A 13,466-nucleotide genomic window follows, 5' to 3' on the forward strand; every position below is an offset into this window, starting at 1 on the left:
TGAAACTATCAATACATTAGATTAAAATGGATACAGGGATGCCAATAAGTAGATAGAGGAAAAAGACTTTTTTTTTTTTTACAAAAATAGTTTTTTGATTAATTGTTAAACAAAAATAAGTAATTTCCTTCCCTTGAGGGCCTCTCGAAGTGTTTAATAGGTTAATGCACATTGTGAGTTTCCCTTTTAATAGTTACAATAAGTAACTACAGGAATGTTTCATTATCGAGGAAATAATTTTTTAAAGAACTATTTATTTAATTTTATTTATCATTATTATCATTTTAATTAGGCACAGGTCATGTGCACTCAGGGGGTGGGGTATTGAGAAAACAAGCCATCAGATCTGAGACTCGAATGAATTGCAGTCAGCCATGTGGGAGTCCAAGGCCTTAACCACCACAGCACTTACGGGCCCCATCGGGGAAAGAATTAATAGTTCTTTTTAGAACAGAGTTTGGAAAACCAGGCTCTTCATCCAAACATACATAAAAGTAAATCATTCTTTCAACTGAGTTAACATTTAAATCCTGCCCTCTGAGTCCTCAATGGACTGAAGTGCAGGCCCTACACCAGTTCAAGGCCAATATATGCCCCTCAGCAAGTGCCCAACAATTTACCAAGATCTGGCGTGAGACCAGGACTAACAACTACATCTGCCATGTTATCGGACATTATTCTACTTCTGTCCAAGGTAACTTAGTTTTATACACATATAAGGAACGTTTGCCTACCTGCCCCAAACAAAACAAAACAAACAAAAAGAAAACCAAAAACTCTCCTCAAAATATTTACAACAGTAATTTTATCTTATCAAAAAGCTTTTATTTCATGTGTTTTGATGGGAACTTTAAAACTTTGATCTCCTTTTTATAAAGAAAATCATTCACTAATTTTAATAAATATCAAAACTGCCGTTACATCTTTAGTGGCGTTATGCCTCAGTTAAACGCCCAGTGTTGGGGGTGCTGTGAAGGGGCACTAAGATTATCTGCAAGCCTCATCAATGTTTATTGCAGCATTATTCACGATCGCTAAGATGTGGAACCAACCCAAATGTCCACAGACAGATGACTGGATTGAACAGTGTGGCACATATACTCTCTGGAATACCACTCAGTCATAAAAAACAACAAGATCCTGGCATTTGATAGAAAGTGGTCAAATATGGAATAGTTATTGCTGAGTGAAGCAAGCCAGGCTATGAAAGAAAGATACTGTGTGTATCCACTTAATATATACTGATGGACTCCATGGAAGAGATTGAAATATTGGAGGACATAAAAGCAGTGAAAATAGTTATGGATGTTGAAGATCATGTGGAACAGGGAGGAGGGTGGTAAAAGGAAGAGTATAGGGAAGGAAATCAGGGAGAAAAAATAGAAAGGCATGGCATTTGCAGGAACAGAAATGGTCTAATACCTGTTAATGATAATGAGTGTAGCATTATCACCTGGGCTGGTCTGAGAAGTATTTCATGTTGGGGGAATTCTCTTTACAAGCCAAATGATGTGTAGTGATCAAATGTTTTTTAAAAAAATAAGAATAATAAAATAAAATAAAGTAAAAATAAAGAATCTAGAAAAAATTTCCAGTTGCTAAACAACATGTATTAGATTACTTTCTGCGTGTGCAGGAAACATATTTATAGGAGTGCAAAATTTGTAGGACTGAGTTACTGGATCAGAATTTTGGGGTGAAGCCTCTGAGGTCAGAATTTTTGTTAAGCATTCAAGATGAATATTAATACCAAATGTGTTGGAAAACATTGAATTGTAGATGGTCTACCCCCTTTCCTGTGGATGAAATAACTAAAATCTCAAAATAGCTAATTGCTGTGTCCTACCGTCATATGACTTATAAGAAATAAAGTGAGATTTATGTTTTTTGAAAAAAAAATAAACAAAGAAAGGTCATGTTATGTAAAAACTATACATGGATTTTAATTTTTTTTTGAACCGAACTTTTAGGTAAAAAAAAAAAAAAAAAAGATTATCTGTAAACCTGACCACTCAGAGTAGCCGCAAGGCAAACAGATTTTAGGACAGGCAGGTCATCTCTTTCTCCCTCAAATGAGTCTCACATCTGACAGCTCACCGGAGCCATTTTCTGCCTGAAAATCATTTTGTCCAACAATATACAGATTCATTACTTCTATTGTGGTGTAAAAATTTCAACATACTATCTTAATTAGATGTCAGCTGAATTTGCTTTTAAATGCTTTTCTTCTTTCTTCTCTTCCAGTTCTTAAGACATCACCAGATTAATGACATTTTGATTGGCTTGTTAGAATAATTTATTGTTTAGCCTTTTTAATGATTAGGGTGTTTGCATCATGCTCAGTCCATTCTGTTTGATTTTGTGTAAACTTACTGACAGGATTCAGTGAGTAGGAGTCAGAAACAATCAGAAGAGTCTTTATGGCAGTTGGAAGTAATAAATCCTCACAGATTTCCTCAAGGGTACTCCTTGAACATCGTCACTGGCCACCATTTCTCCCTGCCGTTTAAAGGATAATAGCCTTTTCTACCATGGTTGCACAAATTATATCTTTAGAGTCAAAAGAAATCTGAAGATATTCCATTTTGGAAGAATTTTAATTTTTTTTAATGTAAAATCTGCTCATCTCATACCAGCAGGTGGCCTGGAGGTTAAAGTGGCTAGGTCCCTCATGGCTGAATGCGTGGTTAGAATCTCAGACTCTGCAGCTTGAAAAACATGCAGTGTGTGTGTGTGTGTGTGTGTGTGTGTATGTGTGTGCGCCCAAGAACCCAAGAGGAGAAATGGAGGAGAGTGGATTGCGTGGTGGGTGATTTCTCACTTTTTCTCTCCCTCTGTCTCTGACCCAGCAAATGCACACACCTTATACCAAAATTAAAAATTAAAAAGCTGCCCATCTTGCCTGCTAGGAAAAAGTCTTTTGCCACTGAAACTACCTAAATTTGTCTACCTATGCAGCTACACAGGACTGTGGGACCAAGGGGATTTTCCAGATGTTCTTTTGCTCCCCAAATGCAAAGTCTAGGGGAATTCCAGAACAGAAGGTGCCGGCTAGTCGGGCTTTCGTTGAACTGAAGGAATGTTAGCCACGAGACAGAGATGTAAACAACATCACCTTAGGGAGAGCACTTTCTTGCATATTTCAGACCTTTTTGAGTTCTGCTGGTGAGTGCCTTTTCCAGTTAGGGCTCCTGACCCCACAGGTTGTTAGGGCTCACTGTGACTCTGATGATGGGCAGACACTATACAATTTGTCTTGGATATAGCTGGAGAACCTGTTGATACCGGTGGGGTTGTCAGGTAGGGGCTTCTATGCCACTTAGAGTCATCCTTAATCTTTAATTCTCTTTCTGCCTATGAGCAATCCATCGATAAATTCTAGTCCTAGACCTGACGGCTTTCTCTTTCTCTCTCTCTCTCTCTCTCTTGTCCCTCTCTGGTCAAATTAAAAATAAATAAATAACTAAAGTTAAATAAAATAATTCTAAAAAAATAATCCTGAGAATGGAGGAGAAGGCATTGTGACCTGGCTATCTCCCTTGGGGAGTGGTTTTTCACTTTCTGTTTATCTCTCTCTCTGTCTCTTTGGTAAGTGCACATTCACTCTAGCAAAAATCTCTCTCTCAAGAAAAAAAGGTGAAACATGCTGGGAGCATGTGTATGTGAGCTGCAAATCCTGACAAGATGGAGAAATGGAGAAGGGACTGTAGCATGACCATGCCCCATTGGGGGAGTTGTTTCTCCCTCTCATTTTCTGGCAAGTGCATATACCACATGGCAACTAGAAAAATATATACCGGAAGCTACATCATGTTCAACCAAATCTCTTTTCACTCAGAATACAAACCCAGAGTTTTGCCCACTGCCCACCAAAGCCCTCCCTCATGACTGTGCCTCTGCCCCTTGCTTTTCAGCCTATGTCCTCCTCCTCACTCAGCTTACCCACGCTCTCAACTCCAGCCTCACTAGGCACTTTGTTCCCAGACATTGCTGTCCCCAGGTCTCGTACTTGCCCTTCAATGGACTGGACTGCTCTCCCTTCAGAGAGCCATGTGATTCCCTCTTTCATTCCCGGGCTCTGTCAAATACTCCCTGAGCAGAGAGACCCCCTGGACACCCTACATGGGCCATGCTCTGATCTCTTCCCTCTCTTATTTTTCTTGCTGTTGGTGCCTCCTGACATCTTCATTCGTTTGTGTGTTGATTATCCATCTCCCTCTAGAATATATACTACACGAGGAAAGACATGTCAGTTTTAACCAACATGGTGTTCCCAGAACAGTGTCTGGCACACAGTAGGATCTCAATAGACAGTTGCTGAATGAATGAATGATTAAATCATAATCCATTTTTACCACTGCCCATTGAAGTCCTAGAAGAGATGATACTCATGAGAAAAAAACAAACATTTGCTCCAAACCAAGCAATCTTAACTCTTGGTCAGAGTGCTTGAATTATCTTTTAAAATAAAACGAGAAGAGAGTGCTCAACAGTTGTATAAGCTGTGACTACGTGAGTCACTTGGCAATCAGTGTTCACTTGTTCACATGGACTTTTTGCTGTGACGTATCATTAGCTTTACAGATAGGAAAATAATGGGCATACAAAGAGTCTAGTTCTCAGAGTCAAGTCAGAACAAACTCATACTTGCTGGTGTTTTCTGGAAAAATCTCTTTGGATTTTGCCTGCCTCATGCATAAGGACCGCCTTCCTTTAACAAGTAGTGTAACTGCGGAGCTCCAATGTGGGGCGGGGGCTGGTGGGGATGATGAGGTGACTGTAACCCACAGACCAGAAGTTAATCCTGAGTCACCTGCTCGGCTGCAGGAAATGCCCACGACCACCCTCTCCTGGACTCTGTGCCAGGCTGGCTTCTGACCAATGGTTTCAGCTTTCCCTGCAAGGCCAGGCAATGTGTTTTGCTTAGTTTTGTTAGTGATTTGTGCTGGACTTAAGTCAGGGAATGAATAAAACAAGTATTGTGCGATTCAGGATCACATCTTCGTCTCATTTTTGGTGGTGAGCGACTCACAGGATCAAGAACAAACACACCAAAACGGAGGTGGCTGGATACAGAGCGAAGAGGCCTGGAACGAGAAGCCTAGAAACAGAGTGAGAACTTGAATCGTCAACGTCAGTCTGTGATCCTGGAACAGCTCTTACCTAGCAGGAGGCAGTTTGCGTGGTGATGCTGAACGTGGGTGGGAGGCCTGCGGCCTGTCTGCACCGCTTACCTAGCAGGAGGCAGTTTGCGTGGTGATGCTCAACGTGGGTGGGAGGGCTGCGGCCTGTCTGCACAGCTGTGCTTCCTGAGCAGCATGGGGCCTCCCACACGTTGTTTCACGTCTCCTGCCTCAATTTCTTTACCTGATAAACGAAAGTACAATATGAAGTCCCTATTTTATAGTGATTTTGTGAGAACAGGATAGGGTAGTACTGGTAAAATCCTTAACAGTGCCTGCCTACACAAGGTATCAGTAAAGCCAGCTATTTTTAAAATCTTTTTTGAGAGGGTTTTGCTATAGGGCGCATGGGCTTGCCAGAAAGACAGAGAGAGATAGAGAGATAGAAAGCAAGAAATCCCCCCCCCCCCCGGGGTGGGGGGATGGCCACACCACAATCCCTTCTCCTCCATTCTCCTCTCTGGATCTTGGGCACACACGCACACACGCTTGGTGTGAGGTTAAGCCACTGGGTCTGAGACTCGAAATGCTGTTGACTACATGGGAGTCCAGCAACATAGCCATTACACCAACTGCTTGCTGGTCCCTAAAGCCAGCTATTATTATTATTAATATAATGAACACAAATCCTAAGGGAAATCTGAGGGGGTTTGCCTTAGACCCGCAGCAACTCGCATATTGCCTGGGAGAGGCTAGGAGCTGCAAGTGGCCCCAGGTGGGGATAGAAAGTCAGATAACCATCAGGAAGCATCTCAAGGTAAGCATTGCTGGTGATTGCCTAAGGGAAGGTCAAAAACTAAGGGAGTGAAATCTTCAAGGTTTCAGTAATTTGTTGACATAGAACTTTTTTTCACTTCCTTTGAAATAAATACAAGCATTCCTCACCTAATGACAGAGGTTTGCTTCTACAGCTAGGTTGTTAAGCCAATTGGTCAATAAGCATGGAACTTAAAGGTGTGTCGTAATACCACAGATTTATTTTTTCAATAGACATGACACAACAGGACATTAGAATAACGTAATTCTGTCCATTCAGAAGTCATACATTAGATAAGTGCCAGAAAGCAACTTAGACACACCACAACATGATAATGTAAATCTTTTTATTTTTTATTTTTTGGAGAGGTTTTCACTATAGGGCATGGGCGCTCGCCAGACAGACAGGGACAGACAGAGAGACAGAAAGGGAGAAATCACCCCCCCAACGGGGATGGCCATGCCACAATCCCTTCTCTTCCATTCTCTTCTCAGGATCTTGGGTATGCAGGCACACATGCCCCGAGTGAGTTTCAAGCCACCAGGTCTGGGACTCGAACAGCTGTTGACTACATGGGAGTCCAGCGACATAGCCATTACACTAACTGCTGGTCTCAATCTTTTTATTCTTGAAGAGGTTTTTGCTATAGGGCACATGTGTTCACCAGAAAGTCAGAAAGAGACAGAGACATAGAAAGTGAGAAATCAACCCCCAGGGGGAATGACCATGCCACAATCCCTTCTCCATTCTCCTCTCGGGATTTTGGACACGCACAGACACGCGCCCGGCATGAGTTTTAAGCCACCAGGTCCAGGACTTGAATTGCGGTTGACTACATGGGAGTCCAGCGACATAGCCATTAGGCCAACTGCTGGTCCCCATAAAAATGTAAATCTAGTGTCATCATTTTTATTTATTGTGAGTACTAGTATGGGTGCACAATAAAATATAAATTTATAAATGAAATATGTAGTCTTACATGATTGTGAACACTTCATATGGTGAATACTTAACGACTGCAGGAACAAGACAGACTGAGAAAAGGGATTTCCCGTGCTGGAGAACTGGTCCTAAGTCCAAGTGGTCATTAAAGATGTAGGTCATTAGCTGAGGAGTGGCTGTGTGTTCTTCAGACCTGACTTATTTCTAATGTTGCATTCCTTTTCATAAAGAGGACCCACGCCCCAATCATGTAACCTTCAAGCCTCTAAAATTTGGATTTCTCTCAAAATGATATAATGAAATTTTCACCATAATCTGGAAAGATAGCTATTATCATCTCAAGTCTGGAAATTAAAGTGCTGAGAGATAAATGCTATTCCCACAGATAGTCAATAGGATCTGGCAGGCCTACAATTTGTTTTGTTTGTTTTTTTAGATAGATTTAGGGCATGTGCACTTGCTAGAGAGAAATAGAGAAACAGAGAGACAGAAAGCGAGAACTCATCACCCAGGGGAGATGACCATGCCACAATCCCTTCTTCTCTATTCTCCCTTTGGGATCTTGGGCACACACACACACACAGCATGAGGTTTAAGCCACCAGGTCCAGGACTTGAACTGCAGTTGACTATGTGGGAGTCCAGCCATATATCCTCTGGTCTCCAGGCCTACAATTTGAATCTAGGTCTATCTATATCCAAAAGTAAATTCTTCCCACTATACTTGACTTTCTCTCATCATGGGCAACATGAAGGCTTTTAAAAGTAAACTCTAGGGGGACCAGCAGTTAGCATAATGGCTATGTCACTGAACTCCCATGTTGCTGACTGTGGTTCGAGTCCCGGACCTGGTGGCTTAAACTCACACTGGGTGCGTGTGCGTGCCCCAAGATCCCTAGAGGAGAATGGAGGAGAAGGGATTGCAGTGTGGCCCATCCCAAGGGTGATTTCTCACTTTCTGTCTCTGTCTTTCTGGCAAGCACACACGCCCTATGGCAAAAACTTCTCAAAAAAAAAAAAAAAACAAAAAAAGTAAACTCTAGGGACCAGCAGGCACCAGCAGGCAGTGTGATGGTTGAGGCACTAGATTCCCACATGGTCGACTACATTTCAGGTCCCAGACCTGGTGACTTGAAAAATCACACCAAAATCCCAAGAGAATGAAGGAGAAAGAATTGTGATGTGGCCATTCTCCTCGGGGGCAGAGGAGAGATTTCTCACTTTCCCTCTCTGCCTCTCTCTGGAAAGTGTATATGCCCTAAGGCAAAAACCTTTAAAAAAAAGTAAGCTCCAGTTTTGAACAACTATTTATATGCCTATAGTAATAGCAACACTACTCACAGTAGCCAAAAGGAGGGAACCCATGGATGAATGGATAAACACAATGTGGTATATCCATACAATGGACTATTGTTCAGCCTTAGAAAGAAGATGGGGGGACCAGGAGATGGTATAATAGTTACACTGCTGGACTCCACATGGCCGACCACAGTTTGAGTCCTGGACCTGGTGGCTTGAAACTCATGCCGGCTTGTGTGTGTGCAAGCCCAAAATCCAGAGAGGAAAATGGAGAAGGGATTATGGCTTGGCCATACCCTATGTGGAGTGACTTCTCAATTCTCTCTCTGTCTTTCTGGCAAATACATGTGCCCTATAGCAAAAGTCTCTCTCTCTAAAAGAAAAGGAAGATGGGGCCAGACTGTGGTGTAAAATGTGACACTGCAAGGTAATCCCATGTGGAAATGTTCTCAGTCCACATCCAGAGACCTCTCTAAGTGTATCAGGAACACTCTTGCCCATGATCTAGGTCTGGCCGAAGGGTGGAGATGGATCGTGATGTTGGGTCTATGTTAGAGGTTTTGTCTCTCTCTCAGAAAAAAAAAGGGGGGGGGGGATACGCCTCTTTGTTTTTTAAAAAAGAGAGAAAATTCCTACATATGCTACACTGTGGATGAACACTGAAAACATGCTAAGTGAAATAAGCCAGTCATACAAAGATAAACATTGTATGACTCTGCTCATAGGAGTCTAGAATAGTCAAATCAGTAGAGACAAATATTAGGTCATCAGGAAAGTCATGATGTGCTTTTCTACTTTTTCGTTTTGCCATGCAAAAATGCTTCATGACTTTTCCAACAACCCAGCAGAATGGTAGTTGCCAGCGGCTGAGGGGAAGAGGGGATGAATGGTAAGTTATCATTTAATGAGCGTGGAGTTTCAGCCTGGGACGAAGAAAACCTTTTTCAGGTGGATGGGTGGTGAAGGCCGCACAAGAAGGTGAAGGTACTTAATGTCATTGAATTGTGCACTTGAAAGTACTAAATTTTATGTCATGTATATTTTAACACAATTTAAAAGGAAAGGATTCCCCAGCCTAGAATAAAAAGTTTCTCTAGCACTTAGTACATTGTTGGCATTTATGTACTAGGATGACAGGAAATTGTTATTCAACCTTTTTAAAGAGAATTTTTCTGAAGGTTTTAAAACATGAAACAATGGCACCTGCTTCCGGATTCTTTGCTTCCCACGTTACCATATCTCCGAGTCAGCCCTAGGCTCTGCAGACCATGCCCTGTGCAAGGCGGCAGGGTCCAGACAAAGCGTCCATTCACACCGTCTTCTTTCAGCTACTCACAATGAGACATTTTCATGGGAGGACACCTGGAGGTAGACTTGTCACTGCTCCTTGAATAGAGCAGATTGGAAGGCCAAGGCAAGAGCTGGCTGTCCTTAAGGTCCCCTCGGTTCACACTGCTGCTTCCCAGCCAGGTTTACTCAGTGTTTACTCTCCCAGGAGTGTTTCCAGGTGCCCCAGGGCAAACCCCGCTGGGCCCTAGACTGTCATTCTTTGATGTGGATGAGTGACTGGGTTCAGAAGAGACCCAGGCTAAATAAAGTGAGTCAGACCCGCAGGCTCACGTGGCCTCCTGATGCAGGAACAGGTGAGACAGCCTATTGCAAATTCTTTTTTCCTTGCCATAGGGCATGTGGAAGAGAGGCAGAGAAAGGGAAAGTGAGAACTCACCCCCTGAGAGCGAATGGCCAGGCCTCCATCCCATGTCCTCCAGTCTCCCCTCAGGATTTTGGGCTGGTGCACAGTCACACCAGGTGTGATTTTCAAGCGGTGCCATCTGAGAGTCGAACTGTGGTCAGCCATGTGGAAGTTCAGTACCGTCACCAGCTTGCTACCTGCTGGCCCCAAGACAGCCCATTTCTAAGTCCCCACCTTTGCCAGCAGAGGAGCAGAGTCCAGGGTGCTGCTTCCCTGGGATCTAGGCTGCTCTGTCCCTTCACCTGCTCCTCAGCTCAGACCCCTTGAGGAGGGTCAGACTCCCAGATGGAGGCAGAGTGCCCAGGCAGTGACTCTGGATAACCCCAGTGGCAGGATTCTGTCTTATGCATCCATTACCTTGGCCGACAATGTAGACGGCATGACAAGACCTTTTGATATTAAGACATAGAGACTCTCTTTACTGGGGCTAGCAGATGGTGTAGCACATGGTTGGCTGCAATTTGAGTCCCAGACCTGGTGGTTTGAAAATCACACTGGGCACACGTGCATCCATGCCCAAAATCCTGAGAAGAGAATGGAGAAGGGATTATAGTGTGGCCATCCCCCAAAGGTGATTTCTCTCTCTCTCTCTATCTCTCTCTCGCTCCTTGGTGAGCACACGTACCCTAAGGCATTGGGGAAAAAAAAAAAGAGAGAGAGACTTTTTTATAAAAAGGATGGAAATCTATTATAAGAATAGACTGGTCTAAAGGAAACAAGGTCCTGGGGAAAGCCAGGTCTCAGAGAGACTCATTCTGGTGGGATCATTCAGGACCCATGGCAGCCCCAGGCCTGGGTCATGCCCTCTCCCCTCGGCAAAGTGTGCTCATGGATCCAATGCTCGTGTCTTCAGTTCACGTGGCTCACGGCCCTTCTCTACTGATCCGCTATGGATCCACTCAGCCTGCCATATTGTCTTCCACCAGTGCAGCTTTCCTGTGCCTGGCTTGGCCTCCTTGTAGCTGCAAATTCCTCCAGACGCTGGCTCAGTCCTGAAGCATCAAGTGCCCTCCAGCCTGATTCTTCTGTCTGCATCCTGCCAGCTCAGCTCCCCTTACCAAGCTCCCAATTTGCTTACACTTCCTGGTCAAATTCCACATGTACAGAAGTCTGGTCTGCTTGGCCTAGGTGACACAGTTTTGGCTTGGGTGACTTTATGGGATGCTGGCAGCCTCCCTCTGCATGGGGTGGATGGGGTTCTTTCCAGGAGAGGGCACTGGCACCACATCTTTGGGAAGCAAGCTTATGCCCTCTGTGCCTTATAGCTTGGTACAAATTATCCAGAGCAGTGACCAGGTAAAAGTAGGATGAATAGGTTTTTTGGCTTATTCTAGTTTATATTCTCTCTTTCTCTTTTTTAGACAGGGTCTCACTATGTTGTGATCCTCCTACCTCAGTCTCCCAAGTAGCTGAGACTCAGGTACATGCTACCACAACTGGCTTTTTAGGCTAGGCCAGGAATTGAACCCAAGCCTCCCCTGTGACTTCAGCCTGCCAGGCAGCAGCATTTACCAGTATATGTTAGTTAAAATAAAAATTAAATATCACCCCTCTGCTTTCGATGCTCCAATGGCCCTCCAACATGTTTAGAATAAAATTCAAGGTTAAGACTACAGAATCTAACCTCTGCCTCCAAACCTGACCATCTCCTACTGCACTTGCTTTTAAAAATACCTAGCGTGAGGCCAGAAGGTGGTATAGTGATTAAGGCACTGGACACCCACATGGCTGACCACAGCTTGAGTCCAGGACCTGGTAGCTTAAAACTCATGCCAGGTGTGTGTGCATGCATGCTCAAAATCCAGCGAGAAGACTGGAGGAGGAAGGATTGTGGCATGACCATCCTCCCTCTATGTGTGTGTGGGGGTTATTTCTCATTTTCCCTCTTACTGTCTCTGTCTCTGTCTGTCTCTCTCTCGCGAGTGCATGCTCCCTAAGGCAAAAACCTCTAAAAAAAAAAAAATCCTATCATGGAGCCAGCAGGTGGCATAGTGATTAAAACACTATATTCTAAAAGGGTGACCAAGGTTTGAGTCCCAGATCCACAGGTTTCAAACTCAGCCAGGCTCATGTGTGTGCCTGCTCAAAATTCTGAGAGGAATGGAAGAGTAGGGGTTGCAGTGTGACCATTACCCCTGAGGAGTGATTTCTCACTTTCCCTCTCACTGTCTCTGTCTCTCTCTTTCTGGCAAGAACATGCACCCTAAGGCAAAAACCTCTGAAAAAATTAAACAAAAACTAGCATGGGGCCAACAGGTGACATAGTGATTGACGCACTGGACTCCCACATGGCCAACTGCAGTTCGAGTCCCAGACCTGGTGGCTTAAAACTTAGCTGGGTGCGTGTGCATGCATGCTCAAAATCCTGAGGGGAGAATGGAGGAGAAGAAATTGCAGCATGGCCATCCATCCCAGGGAGTGATCTCTCACTTTCACTCTGTTTCTATGTCTCCAGAGAGTGCATGCACTCTATAGCAAAAATCTCTCTCAAAACAAAATAAAACAAAACCCTAACATGGGCTACATGGACCTCTGCACTGTGTCACATTTGCCCAAGTCATCTAGGGCTCTCTCAAATGTTGGCTGATCAAGGAAACCCTTCCTGTCCCAAATAAGAAAAATACTTACTATCCTAAATAAAATAACACATTCTCCATACTTCCTTTTCCTTTCATCCAGCTTTATCATTTCTCATAGTCCTGGTCACTGCCTGATTTTTTTTTTTTTTTTGTAGAGATTTTTTGCTATAGGGCGTGTGCGCTCGCCAGACAGACAGAGAGAGACAGAGAGACAGAAAGTGAGAAATCACCCCCCAGGAGGGATGGCCACGCCGCAATCCCTTCTCCTCCATTCTCCTCTCGAGATCTTGGGCACGCACGCAAACGCACCCGGTGTGAGTTTAAGCCACCGGGTCTGGGACGTGAACCGGGGTCGACTACATGGGAGTCCAGCGACATAGCCATTACGCTAACTGCTGGTCCCATCACTGCCTGATAAGAGTCCATCTTTCCATACTGCTCCTCAGCCTAGATTAAATGCTGCATGAGTCTAGAACTTGGTTTCTTCACTGGCATAGCTTCTGCTTCAAGAATAATATTTGGCACAAAGGAGATGCTCAGTAAGTACTTGTTGAATGAATGGATGAAGAAATGAATAACAGCTAACACAGGATTTAAAAAATGGAGACAATATCAGGGACATAGATAAATTGTGTCTCCATCTTTCTTCTTCATGCTAAATCAGCTGAGCTCATGTAACTATTTTTCTTCCAAAAGTCATATTTTCTAACTATTGAATAATTCTGGATTCTCACTGCAGGCTACCTGCCATGTTCTTCCAGGTTCCTAGGTTCAACGGACTTCAAAGCTGAACATGTACTTCTGAGAAGAGCCTAAGCAGTCTTCAGCCTATAATTAGTTTTCCTTTTTTTACACAGGTATCACATGGCTGCCTAAAAATTCATCTTTAAAAGATAATCTCTTAGGACGAAAGCTCAGCCACAAAGGAGCTAAGGTGAGACACTTTAGAGAGTG

General features: G+C 43.7%; 1 protein-coding gene across 2 annotated transcripts in view; it reads left to right on the forward strand.

Moving 5' to 3' along the window:
• The window catches only part of ITGB6 (integrin subunit beta 6), a 145,063-nt gene that overhangs the window by 43,494 nt on the left and 88,103 nt on the right, over window positions 1-13,466 (forward strand). For both annotated transcript variants that reach the window (XM_006160288.3, XM_027776503.1), the window contains exon 2: window positions 13,370-13,446. The gene's annotated coding sequence lies outside the window, so the exon portion shown is untranslated. The remainder of the gene's footprint in view (window positions 1-13,369; window positions 13,447-13,466) is intronic.

This window comes from Tupaia chinensis, unplaced genomic scaffold (assembly GCF_000334495.1).
Source record: "Tupaia chinensis unplaced genomic scaffold, TupChi_1.0 Scaffold000674_2, whole genome shotgun sequence".
Taxonomy (NCBI): Eukaryota; Metazoa; Chordata; class Mammalia; order Scandentia; family Tupaiidae; genus Tupaia; species Tupaia belangeri.